At 37.7% G+C, this 16,620-nt stretch overlaps 1 pseudogene; it reads left to right on the top strand.

The window, feature by feature from the left end:
* Gm43979 overlaps positions 1-16,239 on the top strand; it is a 77,839-nt pseudogene extending 61,600 nt beyond the window's left edge.
* Positions 16,240-16,620: the final 381 nt, after the last annotated feature.

Here is a 16,620-nt window from a genome sequence, read left to right as displayed (position 1 = left end):
AAGCACCTTCAACTAAATCTTAGAAAAATCTTCCCTAATCTAATAGGAGATGCCCATAGAAGTACATGAAGTTGACAGAACAAGAAATAGAGTGGATCAGAACAGAAGTTGTTCCTGTCAGATAATAATCAAAACACCAAATGTATAGAATAAGAAATAATATTAAAAGTATTAAGGGAGAGTATACTGGAATTTCCCTCAATTAATAGATTTGATAATAAAGTTTTAGAGAAGCAAATTGCTGGAGAGAGGATGACAGAGGCCTTCCGGGTCCAAGAGAGAGAGAAAATTCAGGAAGAAGGAATGGGCCCTTTTTTGATGGTGGGGCTGGAGCAAAGGGATGGACCATTTGCCTCCAGGACCTGTTAGTTCTGGTGGTGGAATCCACTTGAATCCATCGCAGAATATTTCTAACATAGACTATTTGATGTGTTTAGGAGAATATATTCTGCACTAAGGCTGATCTTCAATAACAAAAAAAAAAAATAACAGAAAGCCAACACTCACGTGGAAACTGAACAACACTCTTCTCAATGATACCTTGGTCAAGGAAGGAATAAAGAAAGAAATTAAAGACTTTTTAGAGTTTAATGAAAATGAAGCCACAACGTACCCAAACCTTTGGGACACAATGAAAGCATTTCTAAGAGGGAAACTCATAGCTCTGAGTGCCTCCATGAAGAAATGGGAGAGAGCACATACTAGCAGCTTGACAACACATCTAAAAGCTCTAGAAAAAAAGGAAGCAACTTCATCCAAGAGGAGTATACGGCAGGAAATAATCAAACTCAGGGGTGAAATCAACCAAGTGGAAACAAGAAGAACTATTCAAAGAATTAACCAAACGAGGAGTTGGTTCTTTGAGAAAATCAACACGATAGATAAACCCTTAGCTAGACTCACTAGAGGGCACAGAGACAAAATCCTAATTAACAAAATCAGAACTGAAAAGGGAGACATAACAACAGATCCTGAAGAAATCCAAAACACCATCAGATCCTTCTACAAAAGGCTATACTCAACAAAACTCGAAAACCTGGAGGAAATGGACAAATTTCTGGACAGATACCAGGTACCAAAGTTGAATCAGGATCAAGTTGACCTTCTAAACAGTCCCATGTCCCCTAAAGAAATAGAAGCAGTTATAAATAGTCTCCCAGCCAAAAAAAGCAAAGGACCAGACAGGTTTAGTGCAGAGTTCTATCAGACCTTCAAAGAAGATCTAATTCCAGTTCTGCACAAACTTTTTCACAAGATAGAAGTAGAAAGTACTCTACCCAACTCATTTTATGAAGCCACTATTACTCTGATACCTAAACCACACAAAGATACAACAAAGATAGAGAACTTCAGACCAATTTCTCTTATGAATATCGATGCAAAAATCCTCAATAAAATTCTCGCTAACCGAATCCAAGAACACATTAAAGCAATCATCCATCCTGACCAAGTAGGTTTTATTCCAGGGATGCAGGGATGGTTTAATATACGAAAATCCATCAATGTAATCCACTATATAAACAAACTCAAAGACAAAAGCCACATGATCATCTCATTAGATGCAGAAAAAGCATTTGACAAGATCCAACACCCATTCATGATAAAAGTTCTGGAAAGATCAGGAATTCAAGGCCCATACCTAAACATGATAAAAGCAATCTACAGCAAACCAGGAGCCAACATCAAAGTAAATGGAGAGAAGCTGGAAGCAATCCCACTAAAATCAGGGACTAGACAAGGCTGCCCACTTTCTCCCTACCTTTTCAACATAGTACTTGAAGTATTAGACAGAGCAATTCGAAAACAAAAGGAGATCAAGGGGATATAAATTGGAAAGGAGGAAGTCAAAATATCACTTTTTGCAGATGATATGATAGTATATATAAGTGACCCTAAAAATTCCACCAGAGAACTCCTAAACCTGATAAACAGCTTCGGTGAAGTAGCTGGATATAAAATTAACTCAAACAAGTCAATGGCCTTTCTCTACACAAAGAATAAACAGGCTGAGAAAGAAATTAGGGAAACAACACCCTTCTCAATAGTCACAAATAATACAAAATATCTCGGAGTGACTCTAACTAAGGAAGTGAAAGATCTGTATGATAAAATCTTCAAGTCTCTGAAGAAAGAAATTAAAGAAGATCTCAGAAGATGGAAAGATCTCCCATGCTCATGGATTGGCAGGATCAACATTGTAAAAATGGCTATTTTGCCAAAAGCAATCTAGAGATTCAATGCAATCCCCATCAAAATTCCAACTCAATTCTTCAACGAATTAGAAGGAGCAATTTGCAAATTCATCTGGAATAACAAAAAACCTAGGATAGCAAAAACTCTTCTCAAGGATAAAAGAACCTCTGGTGGAATCACCATGCCTGACCAAAAGCTTTACTACAGAGCAATTGTGGTAAAAACTGCATGGTACTGGTATAGAGACAGACAAGTAGACCAATGGAATAGAATTGAAGACCCAGAAAAGAACCCACACACCTATGGTCACTTGATCTTCGACAAGGGAGCTAAAACCATCCAGTGGAAGAAAGACAGCATTTTCAACAATTGGTGCTGGCACAACTGGTTGTTATCATGTAGAAGAATGCGAATCGATCCATACTTATCTCCTTGTACTAAGGTCAAATCTAAATGGATCAAAGAACTTCACATAAAACCAGAGACACTGAAACTTATAGAGGAGAAAGTGGGGAAAAGCCTTGAAGGTATGGGCACAGGGGAAAAATTCCTGAACAGAACAGCAATGGCTTGTGCTGTAAGATCGAGAATTGACAAATGGGACCTAATGAAACTCCAAAGTTTCTGCAAGGCAAAAGACACCGTCAATAAGACAAAGAGACCACCAACAGATTGGGAAAGGATCTTTACCTATCCTAAATCAGATAGGGGACTAATATCCAACATATATAAAGAACTCAAGAAGGTGGACTTCAGAAAATCAAATAACCCCATTAAAAAATGGGGCTCAGAACTGAACAAAGAATTCTCACCTGAGGAATACCGAATGGCAGAGAAGCACCTGAAAAAATGTTCAACATCCTTAATCATCAGGGAAATGCAAATCAAAACAACCCTGAGATTCCACCTCACACCAGTCAGAATGTCTAAGATCAAAAATTCAGGTGACAGCAGATGCTGGCGAGGATGTGGAGAAAGAGGAACACTCCTCCATTGTTGGTGGGATTGCAGGCTTGTACAACCACTCTGGAAATCTGTCTGGCGGTTCCTCAGAAAATTGGACATAGTACTACCAGAGGATCCAGCAATACCTCTCCTGGGCTTATATCCAGAAGATGCCCCACCTGGTAAGAAGGACACATGCTCCACTATGTTCATAGCAGCCTTATTTATAATAGCCAGAAGCTGGAAAGAACCCAGATGCCCCTCAACAGAGGAATGGATACAGAAAATGTGGTACATTTACACAATGGAGTACTACTCAGCTATTAAAAAGAATGAATTTATGAAATTCCTAGCCAAATGGATGGACCTGGAGGGCATCATCCTGAGTGAGGTAACACATTCACAAAGGAACTCACACAATATGTACTCACTGATAAGTGGATATTAGCCCAAAACCTAGGATACCCAAGATATAAGATACAATTTCCTAAACACATGAAACTCAAGAAAAATGAAGACTGAAGTGTGGACACTATACCCCTCCTTAGAAGTGGGAACAAAACACCCTTGGAAGGAGTTACAGAGACAAAGTTTGGAGCTGAGATGAAAGGATGGACCATGTAGAGACTGCCTTATCCAGGGATCCACTCCATAATCAGCATCCAAACGCTGACACCATTGCATACACTAGCAAGATTTTATCGAAAGGACCCAGATGTAGCTGACTCTTTTGAGACTATGCCGGGGCCTAGCAAACACAGAAGTGGATGCCCACAGTCAGCTAATGGATGGATCACAGGGCTCCCAATGGAGGAGCTAGAGAAAGTACCCAAGGAGCTAAAGGGATCTGCAACCCTATAGGTGGATCAACATTATGAACTAGCCAGTACCCCGGAGCTCTTGACTCTAGCTGCATATGTATCAAAGGATGGCCTAGTCGGCCATCACTGGAAAGAGAGGCCCATTGGACAGAGAAACTTTATATGCCCCAGAACAGGGGAACGCCAGGGCCAAAAAGGGGGAGTGGGCGGGTAGGGGAGTGGGGGTGGGTGGGTATGGGAGACTTTTGGTATAGCATTGGAAATGTAAATGAGCTAAATACCTAATAAAAAATGGAAAGAAAAAAAAAAAGCCAAACAAGTAGACACGCTTAAATCCTTAAATCTTCTCGCACACAGAGGGCAGAAATAGGCTGATCTCTATGTGAAAAAAAAAAAAAAAAAAAAAGGAGAATATATTCTGTACCCAGCAGTTGTGTTAGCTGGTGATTCTAAACTATGACTCTATGGTGTTTTACATTCAAGATTACTGAGGTGGGCTGCAAGGGATAGAGCTAGTCATAGCAGGCAAGCCACAGGAGACAGGTGAATGGGAATGTGAAGAGTTCAACAATGATTGAATCTTGGGAAACTGGGACGAGTGTGGATTGAATATAACTATGGGGGCACAGACTGCCATTGCTGACACATAGCTGGCATTAGTGTGGATTTTTCTTTTAATAATTACACTTTAGAGAAAAATGGAAAAGTAACAAATGAAGGTATACACATAAAAGGTTTGTGTCATAATTACAACAGATCTCTCTATATAGTCTCTCTCTTTCTTTATTGCTTCTTGATGACCTTTATATTCAGAGTCATCCTCCACACTTGTTCTAGCTTTAGTCAGCACCATTATTTCAAAACACGTGTGAACATTTCTTTGCGTGGTGAGGAGCTATCAAAGCATCAATAGGAAGCCTATATTCTAGTAATTCAGTACAATACAAATGGGGAAGAGCACAGAATTCAAATTTCTGGTTTGTTGAGGTTTCTGTGTAAGCCTATGCATGCATTTTTTATTACATATTTTCCTCAATTACATTTCCAATGCTACATAGTCTCTTAAAGCGAGAATATCTTAGACAATTATGAGGCTGACTCAAAAAAAAAAAAAAAAAACACATATACCAGCCCATGTTATTATACCAAACAGGACTCTCAATCACCTCGATGGAGAAATCCACATATTCCAAGTTAAAAGCAATTTAAACAATAGCTTTTCACTAAAAAAGTCCTACAGAGGATAATAAAAGAAAAACTCTAAAAAAAAAATAAAAAGAGGGAATCTTCTCCCTACCATGATCAAGAAATTAATCTTTGCACAACAAACCCAAGAGAATAGGACCATACAAATATAATTCTTCCTCCAACAACAAAAATAACGTGAAGCAACAATCATTAGTTTTTAGTATCTCACAACATCCATGTATTTAAATCCCTAATAAAAAGATACAGGCAAAGGCACTTAATAAGGAAAAAAAAGACCCAGAATTTTTTCTGCATACAAAAAACACACTTTAGTATTAAATATAGACACTACCTCAGGGTCAAAGGCTGAAAATGATTCCAAGAAAATAGTCACAAAAAATAAGCTGTAGTAGACATTGTAATAGCCAATAACATGGACTTTCAACCAAAAGTTAGCAAATAAATTCTCATACTCAAAAAAGGAAAAATCTAAGAAGACAAAACTAATTCTGAATACCTATGCCTCAAATGCAAGGGCACCAATATCAATAAAAGAAACTTTACTAAAGCTCAAAATATACCTTCAACCTCCCACAAAAATTGTGAGAGACTTCAATATCCAACTCTCACTAATGGACAAATCAGGGAAAACGAAACTAAACAGAGACACCTTTTACCCTAAAATAAAAGAACATAACTCTTCTAAGCACCTCATGATACCTTCTCTAAAATTGACCATAAAATTGGTCACAAAACAAGTCTCAACAGATAAAAGAAGATTGGATTAATCCCATGGGTTCTATCATGTCACCAGGGATTAAGGCTGCTCTTCAAGAACAACTAAAACAATAGAAAGTCAATATACCCATAGAACCTGGGCACTCTCTACTCAGTGATAACATGGCCAGGAATAACATAAGGAATGAAATTAAAGACTTATAGCACTTGACAACATTGAAGGTACAGCATATCCAAATTTATGAGACACAATGAAAGCACTGCTAGGAGAAAAACTCATAGCACTGAGTGGCTTCATAAAGAAGTTGGAGAGGATCTACACTAGCAACTTAACAGCACACCTGAGAGCTCTAGAACAAAAAGAAGCAAAGACACCCAAGAGGATTAGATGGCAGAAAATAATCAAACTCGGGATTGAAATAAACCAAGTCAAAACAAAGAGAAATATACAAAGAATCAACAAAACTCAGAGATGATATTTGAGAAAATCAACATGATTAATGAATCCATAGCTCAACTAACTAAATGGCACAGAAACAGTATCTACATTATCAAAATCAAAATTGAAAGGTGAGATATAATAGTAAAAAATGAGGAAATTCCCAAATCATCACATCCATCTACAATCACCCATACTGAACAAAACTGAAAAATTTAAAGGAAATGGTCAATTTTCTACAGAGACACCAGGTACAAAGTTTAGATCAGGATCAGATAAAGTATCTAAACAGTCTAATAACAGATAAAGAAATAGAAGGAGTCATTAAGCTTATACAAAACAAAGTAAATCAAAACAAATCAAATCAAAACAAAACAAAAAAAAAAAAACAAACAGACAGGGCCAAATGTTTTTAGTACAAAATTTAATCAGACTTTCAATATTAATATTAAAAATCCTCACCCTAATTCAAAAAATAGAAACTGAAAGAACGCTATTCCATTTGTTCTATTGAGCTAGATTTATTCTGATACCTAAACAATATAAATGCCCAACAAAGAAAACTTCAAAGCAATTTGACATATGATTCCTGATATAACAATATTCAATAAAAGTTTCTAAAACCAAATTCAAGAATAAATCAAAAATATCATTCATTTTGGTGAAGTCCACTTTATCTGAGGGATGTTTCAATATATTGAAATCCATCAAGGTCATCCACTATAATAAAAACTCAAAAAAAAAAATCTCATGATCATCTCATCAGATGCTGAAAATGCATTTGACAAAATTCAAAACCCTTTCATATGAAAAGTCTTGGAATGATCATATATGGCCCACTACAGCCATACATAAACCTAATAAAACCAGTATACAGTAAATCAATAACCAGACCCAAACTAAATGAAGAAAAATGTAAATCAATCCCACAGATCTTAGGCATTAGACAGGACTTCCCATTCCCTCCCTATCTATTCAGGATAGTACTTGGTGCTCTAGCCAGAGCAGTTAGACAACAAAAGTATATCAAAGGGATACAAACTGAAAAGGAAAACGTTAAGATATTACTCTTTGTTGGTGATATGGCAGTTTTCTTAAGTGACCAAAAAAATTCCAGGATTGAACTCCTACAGTGGATAAACAACTTCAGCAAAGTGATTGAATATAAAATTAACACAAACAAATCAGTAGCCTTCCTCTACTCAAAGAATACATGGTATGAGAAAGAAATCAGAGAAACCAGACACTTCACTTTAGCCAAAATAGTATAAAATATCTTGGTGTGACTCTAAGATGGAAAGATCTCCCATGCTCAAGTTTGGCCGGATTAATATTATAGTCAAATGGCTTTCTTGCTGAAAGCAAAATACAGACTTACTGTAGTCCCCATCAAAATTTCAATTCAATACTTCACAGAGTTAGGAAGAGTAATTTGCAGATTAATATGGAATAACAAACAACCTATGATAGCAAAAACTTCTCTCAACAATTAAAAAAAAAAAAAAAACTTTGGTGGAATCACCATGCCTGACCTCATTTTGCAATGCAGAGCAATTGTGACTACATCTTTCATGATACTGGTATAGGAACAGACATGTAGAACTATGGAATAGATTGAAGACCCAGAAATGAATGCACAAACCTATGGTCACTTGATCTTTGACAATGGAGCTTAAATTATCATGGGGAAAAAGGACAGCATTTAGAACAAAAGGTGCTGACTCAACTGGCTGTTATCATGTTTAAGAATGTGAATTGATCCATGCTTATCTTTTATCGAAAGCTCAAGTCTAAATGGATCAAGGTACACCACATAAAACCAGAGACACTGAAAATTATAGAGGAGAAATTTGGGAAAAGCCTCAAAGATGGACAGAGGGGAAAATTTCATGAACAGAATTGCAATGGCTTGTTCTGTAAGATTGAGACTCCATAAATGGGACCTCATAAAACTGGAAATTTTCTGTAAGGCAAAAGAAGACACTGTCAACAAGACAAAAAAGCCAACAACAGATTTGGAAAGGATCCTTACCAAGCCTTAATCCAATAGGGGATTAATATCCAACATATGCAAAGAGCTCAAGAAGCTAAACTCCAGAAATTCAAATAACCCCATTAAAAATGGGGTACAGAGATAAAGAAAGTATTCTCAACTGAGGAATATCAAAGGGCTGAAAACACTTGAAAAAAATGTTCAACATCCTTAATCACCAGGGAAATGCAAATCAAAATAAACTTGAGATTCCACCTCAGACCACTCAGAATGGCTAGCATGAAAACTTCAAGTGACAGCAGAGGCTGTTGAGGATGAGGAGAAAGAACACTCCTCCATTACTGTTGGAATTGCAAGCTTGTACAACCACTCTGAAAATACGTCTGGGGTACTTCAGAAAACTGGACTAGTACTAAGGGCAGATCCAGTATTACTCTCCTGGGAATATAACCAGAAATCATTCCAATTTGTAATAAGAACATATGCTCCTCTATGTTCATAGAAACCCTATTTATCAATTCTTGATCTTGCAGCAAGAGTCATTGCTGTTCTATTCAGGAATTTTTCCCCTGTACCCACATCTTCGCATGCTCCACTATGTTCATAGCAGCCTTATTTATAATAGCCAGAAGCTGGAAAGAACCCAGATGCCCCTCAACAGAGGAATGGATACAGAAACTGTGGTACATTTACACAATGGAGTACTACTCAGCTATTAAAAAGAATGAATTTATGAAATTCCTAGGCAAATGGATGGACCTGGAGGGCATCATCCTGAGTGAGGTAACCCAATCACAAAGGAACGCTCACAATATGTACTCACTGATAAGTGGATATTAGCCCAGAAACTTAGGATACCCAAGATATAAGATACAATTTGCTAAACACATTAAACTCAAGAAGAATGAAGACCAAAGTGTGGACACTTTGCCCCTTCTTAGAATTGGGAACAAAACACCCATCGAAGGAGTTACAGAGACAAAATTTGGAAGTGTGACGAAAGGATGGACCATCTAGTGATTGCCATATCCAGAGATCCATCCCATGATCAGCTTCCAAACGCTGACACCATTGCATACACTAGCAAGATTTTGCTGAAAGGACCCAGATATAGCTGTTTCTTGTGCGACTATGCCAGGGCCTAGCAAACACAGAAGTGGATGCTCACAGTCAGCTTCTGAATGGACCATAGGGACCCCAATGGAGGAACTAGAGAAAGCACACAAGGAACTAAAGGGAACTGCAACCCTATATGTGGAACAACAATGTGAACTGAGCAGTACCCGGGAGCTCTTGACTCTTGCTGCATATGTATCCAAAGATTGCCTTGTCGGCCATCACTGCAAAGAGAGGGCCATTGGACTTGCAAACTTTATATGCCCCAGCACAGGGGAACGCCAGGGCCAAAAAGTGGGAGTGGGTGGGTAGGGGAGTGGGGGGGGGGTTGGGGGACTTTTGGTATAGCATTGGAAATGTAAATGAGCTAAACACCTAATAAAAATGGAATGAAATAAAATAAAATAAAATAAACCCTATTTATAATAAGCATAAGGTGGAGATAAACCAGATGTCCCTCAATAGTTGAATGGATATAGAAAATATGGTACAATTATACAGTGAATTGCTACTCAACTGTTAAAAACAATAAATTTATGAAATTCTTAGGCAAATTGATGGATCTGAAGTATATCATCCTGAGTGAGGTACCCAATCACAAAAAAAACAACAACAACAACAAAAAAAAAAAAACAAAAACAAAAAAAAAACCAACAACAGCAACAACAAAAAACCACATGATATGTACTCACTGATAAGTGGATATTAGCTCAGAAACTTAGAATACCCAAGATAGAATTTGAATAACACATGAATCTTAAAAAGATGGAAGAACAAAGTGTGGGAACTTTGCTCCTTCTTAGAATGGGGAACAAAATACCCACGGAAGAAGTTACAGAGTCAGAGTTTGGAACTAAGAGGGGAAGAAGGACCATTCAGAGCCTGCCCCACCCAGTGATCCATCCTATCAACAAACACCAAACCCAGACACTATTTTATATTCGATCAAGATTTTTCTGACAGGACCCTGATTTAGCTGTCTCTTTTGAAGCTATGCCAGTGCCTGGCAAATACAGAAGTGGAAGCTCACAGCCATCTATTCAATGGAACACAAGTCCTAAATGAAGGAGCTTCTGAAAGTACCCAAGTAACTAAAAGGGTCTGCAACCCTAGAGGAAGAACCATGATATGAACTAAACAGTACACCCCAGAGTTTGTTTCTCTATTTGCATAGGTAGCTGGAGGATGGCCTAGTCAGCCATCAGAGGGAAGACAGGCTCTTTGTCTTGCAAACTTTATATGTCCTAGTACAGGGGAGCACCAGGGCCTAGAAGTGGGAGTGGGTGGGTAGGGGAGCAGGGGTAAGGGAGAGAATAGGGGATTTTCAGGATAGTATTTGAAATGTGAATGAAGAAAATTCATAATAATAACTAGAAAAAGGAAAAAATGAATTAATAAAAAATATTGTGTATTCTAAAGCTGAGAAACTGAAAAAATATACTTAAAAATTCATATTTTCTTGAGCAAATTGAAAATATCTTTGTAGTAGATGAGGCTTAAATAAGGCAATTCAGTTTATATCAATCTTATTCTTTAATAGAAAATAATTTGCTGAATTTAAGGATAAGACGATTTCAGCAATATAGCCATCTCTTCCTTAGTTATTTTGTTATTAAACAGTTCTATTACAGAATGTATGCCTCTACAGATTATTGATCTAATTTGTTTTTCTAACGTTTCGGTTAAATTTTGGAAGGTTTTACATTTGGCATAATTCATTCTAAATTCTTTTCCTTTAATTAATCATATGTGTTTTCTTTCAGTCTTTTTAATTGATTCTTGTATTTATCTTATTCAAGAGTGGTGGCCCTTGACATCAAACGAAGTTATGAGAATCCCCTTGAAGAGGGAGACATCCAACTTTGTGAACAAGTTTATGTTCTGGAAAGAGAAGTTGTTTCCCCTGGAACTTCAATCAGTGCTCTCAATTGCTACTCATCTCTTCAAAAGCCTCGATTCTTTGGTTCTAACTTGGAAATATTGTTCTTTTAAGTACAAAACACTTTCGACAAGTAAAGGCATATTTTTATTTTAAATTAAAAAAAATGAATGCATGACAGTACAACTCTTTTTTTTTTCGCTTCATGACTTTTATTTATTTATTTATTTTATTACATATTTTCTTCAATTACATTTCCAATGCTATCCCAAAAGTCCCCCACCCCCTTCCCCCCCCCCACTCTCCTCCCCCCCATTCCCATTTTTTGGCCCCGGCGTTCCCCTGTACTGGGGCATATAAAGTTTGCCTGACCCATGGGCCTTCTTTCCAGTGATGGCCTACTAGGTCATCTTTTGATACATATGCAGCTAGAGTCAAGAGCTCTGGGGTACTGGTTAGTTCATAATGTTCCACCGATAGGGTTGCAGATCACTTTAGCTCCTTGGATACTTTCTCTAGCTCCTCCATTGGGGGCCCTGTGATCCATCCAATAGTTGACTGTGAGCATCCACTTCTTTGTTTGCTAGGCCCAGGCCTAGACTCACAAGGGACAGCTATATCACTGTCCTTGCAACAAAGGCTTGTTAGTGTATGCAATGGTGTCAGCATTTGGAAGCTGATTATAGGGTGGATCCCTGGATATGGCATTCTCTAGATGGACCATCCTTTTGTCTCAGCTCCAAACTTTGTCTGTGTAACTCCTTCCATGGGTGATTGTTTCCAATTCTAAGAATGAGCAAAGTATCCACACTTTGGTCTTCGTTCTTCTTCAGTTTCATATGTTTTGCATATTGTACCTTATATCTCCCTATACAAAGTTTCTGGGTTAATATCCACTTATCAGTAAGTACATGTCATTTGAGTTCTTTTGGGATTTTGTGATTGGGTTACCTCACTCAGGATGATGACCAAATGGTCCAACCATTTGCCTAGGAATTTCGTAAATTCATTCTTTTTAATAGCTGAGTAGTACTCCATTGTGTAAATGTACCACATTTTTTGTATCCATTCCTCTGTTGAGGGACATCTGGATTCTTTCCAGCTTCTGGCTATAATAAATAAGGTTGCTATGAACATAGTGGAGCATGTGTCCTTCTTACCGGTTTGGAAATCTTCTGGATAATGCCCAGAAGAGTTATTGCGGGATCCTCCGGTAGTACTATGTCCAATTTTCTGAGGAATTGCCAGAAGGATTTCCAGAGTGGTTGTACAAGCTTGACATCCCACCAACAATGGAGGAGTGTTCCTCTTTCTCCACATCCTCGCCAGCATCTGCTGTCACCTGAATTTTTCATCTTTGCCATTCTGACTGGTGTGAGATGGAATCTCAGGGTTGTTTTGATTTGCATTTCTCTGATGATTGAGGATGTTGAACATTTTTTTCAGGTGTTTCTCAGCCTTTTGGTATTCCTCGGGTGAGAATTCTTTGTTCAGCTCTGAGCCCCATCTTTTAAGGGGGTTATTTGATTTTCTGGAGTCCACCCTCTTGAGTTCTTTATATATTTTAGATATTAGTCCCCTATCTGATTTAAGATAGATAAAGATCCTTTCCCAATCTGTTGGTGGTCTTTTTGTCTTATTGACTGTGTCTTTTACCTTGCAGAAGCTTTGCAGTTTCATGAGGTCCCATTTGTCAATCCTCGATCTTACAGCACAAGCCATTGCTGTTCTATTCAGGAATTTTTTCCCTGTGCCCATATCTTCAAGGCTTTTCCCCACTTTCTCCTCTATAAGTTTCAGTGTCTCTGGTTTTATGTGAAGTTCCTTGATCCACTTAGATTTTACCTAAGTACAAGGAGAGAGGAATGGGTTTATTCACATTCTTCTACATGATAACAACCAGTTGTGCCAGCACCATTTGTTGAAAACGCTGTCTTTCTCCACTGGATGGTTTTAGCTCCCTTGTCGAAGATCAAGTTAACATAGGTGTGTGGGTTCATTTCTGGGTCTTCAATTCTATTCCATTGGTCTACTTGTCTGTCACTATACCAGTACCATGCAGTTTTTATCACAATTGCTCTGTAGTAAAGTTTTAGGTCAGGCATGGTGATTCCACCAGAGGTACTTTTATCCTTGAGAAGAGATTTTGCTATCCTAGGTTTTTTTGTTATTCCAGATGAATTTGCAGATTGCTCTTTCTAATTCGTTGAAGAATTGAGTTGGAATTTTGATGGGGATTGCATTGAATCTCTAGATTGCTTTTTGCAAGATAGCCATTTTTACAATATTGATCCTACCAATCCATGAGCATGGGAGATCTTTCCATCTTCTGAGATCTTGTTTAATGTCTTTCTTCAGGGACTTGAAGTTTTTATCATACAGATCTTTCACTTCCTTAGTTAGAGTCACGCGAAGATATTTTATATTATTTCTGACTATTGAGAAGGGTGTTATTTCCCTAATTTCTTACTCAACCTGTCTATTCTTTATGTAGAAAAAGGCCATTGACTAGTTTGAGTTAATTTTATATCCAGCTACTTCACCAAAGCTGTTTATCATGTTTAGGAGTTCTCTGGTGGAATTTTTAGGGTCACTTATATATACTATCATATCATCTGCAAAAAGTGATATTTTGACTTCATCTTTTCCAATTTGTATTTCCCTTGATCTCCTTCTGTTGTCGAATTGCTCTGGCTAGGAACAACTCTTAATACCTCATTAAGGAGACATTGTTTTAAATCTTATCCCTAATAAGCCTATTTTCTACAACAAGAATTACTTAAAATATTATTCCAATTTAGAAGTATAGAGGACTGATTTCCTGGGCTGTATCATGCCACTTGTTGTTATTTTAAATATCTCCAACCCTGAGTTACCAATTTTAAGGTAACTTTCTATTACAAATGTTACACCATTTTAATCATACCAAATGTCTTGTAAGCCAATATTGTATAACCAAAAGATGCAGATCATATTTATACCTTTAATACAAGTCAGAAACAAAATGAAGGAGCTACATGATTCTTATACATTTAGACCAAACAAAATTTTTACTTTTTCTTGCTTTCTCTAGTTTTAGGAGAAAAAGAAATGTATCATTTGCTAAACGCAATAATCACAATTTCAGAGATTATTTTTTCCTTGGGAAAAACAGCTATCAGCTCATTTCCCCTTGATTTGAGAAGTAGCAGCTCCCCTTAAAAGGAGATTTTCAGCAGTGCTTTTTTATTTTTTTATTTTTTTTTTGCTTGATTTCTGGCTAATGGTGCTGGTTAACTTATATCAGCCTCAGCTGTGCTAAGACTGAATCAAGAGATGGATAGCTAGCACATACTTCTTTAAACATTTTGTTTCCTTTTTAACATGAAACATAGAACAACAGTCACTCAGACAATGAAAGAAAAATAGATACAAATTGACACATGGAAAGATTGTTGTGCAACAAAGACAGACAATATGGGGAGGGAAGAGAACTTGATGTAACTAGAACTAAGAATATCTCCAGTAGGGGCCAGAATGGTCAGGCATTATCTCTCCTGATTTTGTCATGTTCCTTGTAGCTCTCTCTCTCTCTCTCTCTCTCTCTCTCTCTCTCTCTCTCTCTCTCTCTCTCTCTCTCTCTTGTCATTTGTATATTTAGCATCTATTTCTTGTTTTTTTTTTATTCTTTCCATCCTATTCTATTCTATTCTATTCTATTCTATTCTATTCTATTCTATTCTATTCTATTTTGTATTCCTTTATACCCTATTCCTCTTGCCTGAAGTAGCTCCTGGAGGCTGTGGTCAATTGCCTATATAATGGTCCCCTTCCCAATGTGCTGTTTCCCCTAGCTCATATCAGCATTGGATTGATGCTTTCTTTGAATAGCCTGTGTCCTTTTTGCACCCTTTCAATCAACAGCTTTCAAAAGACAAAATGTATAGTGCTAACATTAATGCTGTATGTTGCATACCACAATACATGATAAATACGTTCTACAGTTTTCTGTGGAGACACACTGAAAACAGTGTCCCTCAGTTGGTATCTCAGTGTCCAGGTCCTTCATTTGGGTGCCACCTGGAGCCATCCAGAGGCCATGAAGGACCACTTACACCTAGCAGGAGAGATGGAATGGAATATAGTGGGCAGACAAGAGAAATAATGAAGTGAGTCCAAGTTCTTTGATCAAGGTTTGATGTTTTTTGTTTGTTTGTTTTTTCTGAATAGGATGAAAAATCAAAAGGTCCATCCCTTTGTTTCGAATGGGTTCTTTTGTGTGTTTCAGCAGGATTGAGTTGCAAAGTAAGCTCCCTGGCAGTCCTCTTCTGCAGGAAGCTGTGGATGTGGAAGACAGAAGACATGCAACTAGGTCTGAAGACTCCACCCTAGATGGGCTAGGTTGGATTAAGACTGTGGCAAATAATTAACATCTGGCTAGCTACTCAAGGCTTGGTGAAGGGCACATTATTCCAGAGAACATTCTGGTGACGATTAATGGGACAGTCAAGCTGGTTGATTTTGTCCTATCCAATATCTATTGCTACCAAATCACCCTCATGCCTGTGGTTGTTCTTTTCTTTGACTGGGCTCCTGAAATTCTTCTGCACGCTACATGTATAACACCTGTGGACATGTGTTGTGTTGTGTGTATCTACTCAGAGATGTTTTGTTGTAAGCCTCTCTTCTGTGGAAAATCTGATGCTGACAAATTGTGCAAAAATCTTTGATCCCATTGGATTGCCTTCAGAGGATGACTGGCATCCAGAGGTATATCTACCTTGAGAACCTCTTGTACCCAGAAGGCCACTGCAGTTAGTGCTCCCAGAAATGGAAGAATCTGTAGCACAGCTGCTTAAGAAAATGCTGACCTTTAACCCACATAAGCTAATCTCTGCCTTTTGAACTCTGCAACACTCTACACAAGGAGGAATTTAACCCTGAGTGAGAAGTATGGCACTCTGTAGAGTGAATATCATTGAACACCCAGGCTCCACCTTCCCCTGAGGCTGTGTAGAGTATTCCACACTTTTTTCTAAAATAGATTATTTTGAACCTTAAATGACAGTTCCCCAGTTATCTTGCCCTCTTATTTCTCTACACTAAAAGGCAGGCATACCTGTCTTCTTCCCCCTTTGATTTATATTGGCATTTTTTATGCAACGAAATAAAAGAAGACAAGATGAAAAAAGATAGTGTTACATGTCCAAGAGAAAAGCCCCATGTGAAGACCTAGCAAAGAAGCTATCATCTAAAATCCAGTAGAAATGTCAAGAAAATATGGCCAGTAATATTAGACAACTGATATTGAAAATTATAATACAAATTT

The sequence above is a fragment of the Mus musculus genome, chromosome 6 (genome assembly GCF_000001635.26).
Source record: "Mus musculus strain C57BL/6J chromosome 6, GRCm38.p6 C57BL/6J".
Classification (NCBI taxonomy): domain Eukaryota; kingdom Metazoa; phylum Chordata; class Mammalia; order Rodentia; family Muridae; genus Mus; species Mus musculus.
This window is presented reverse-complemented; position numbering and strand designations above follow the sequence as displayed.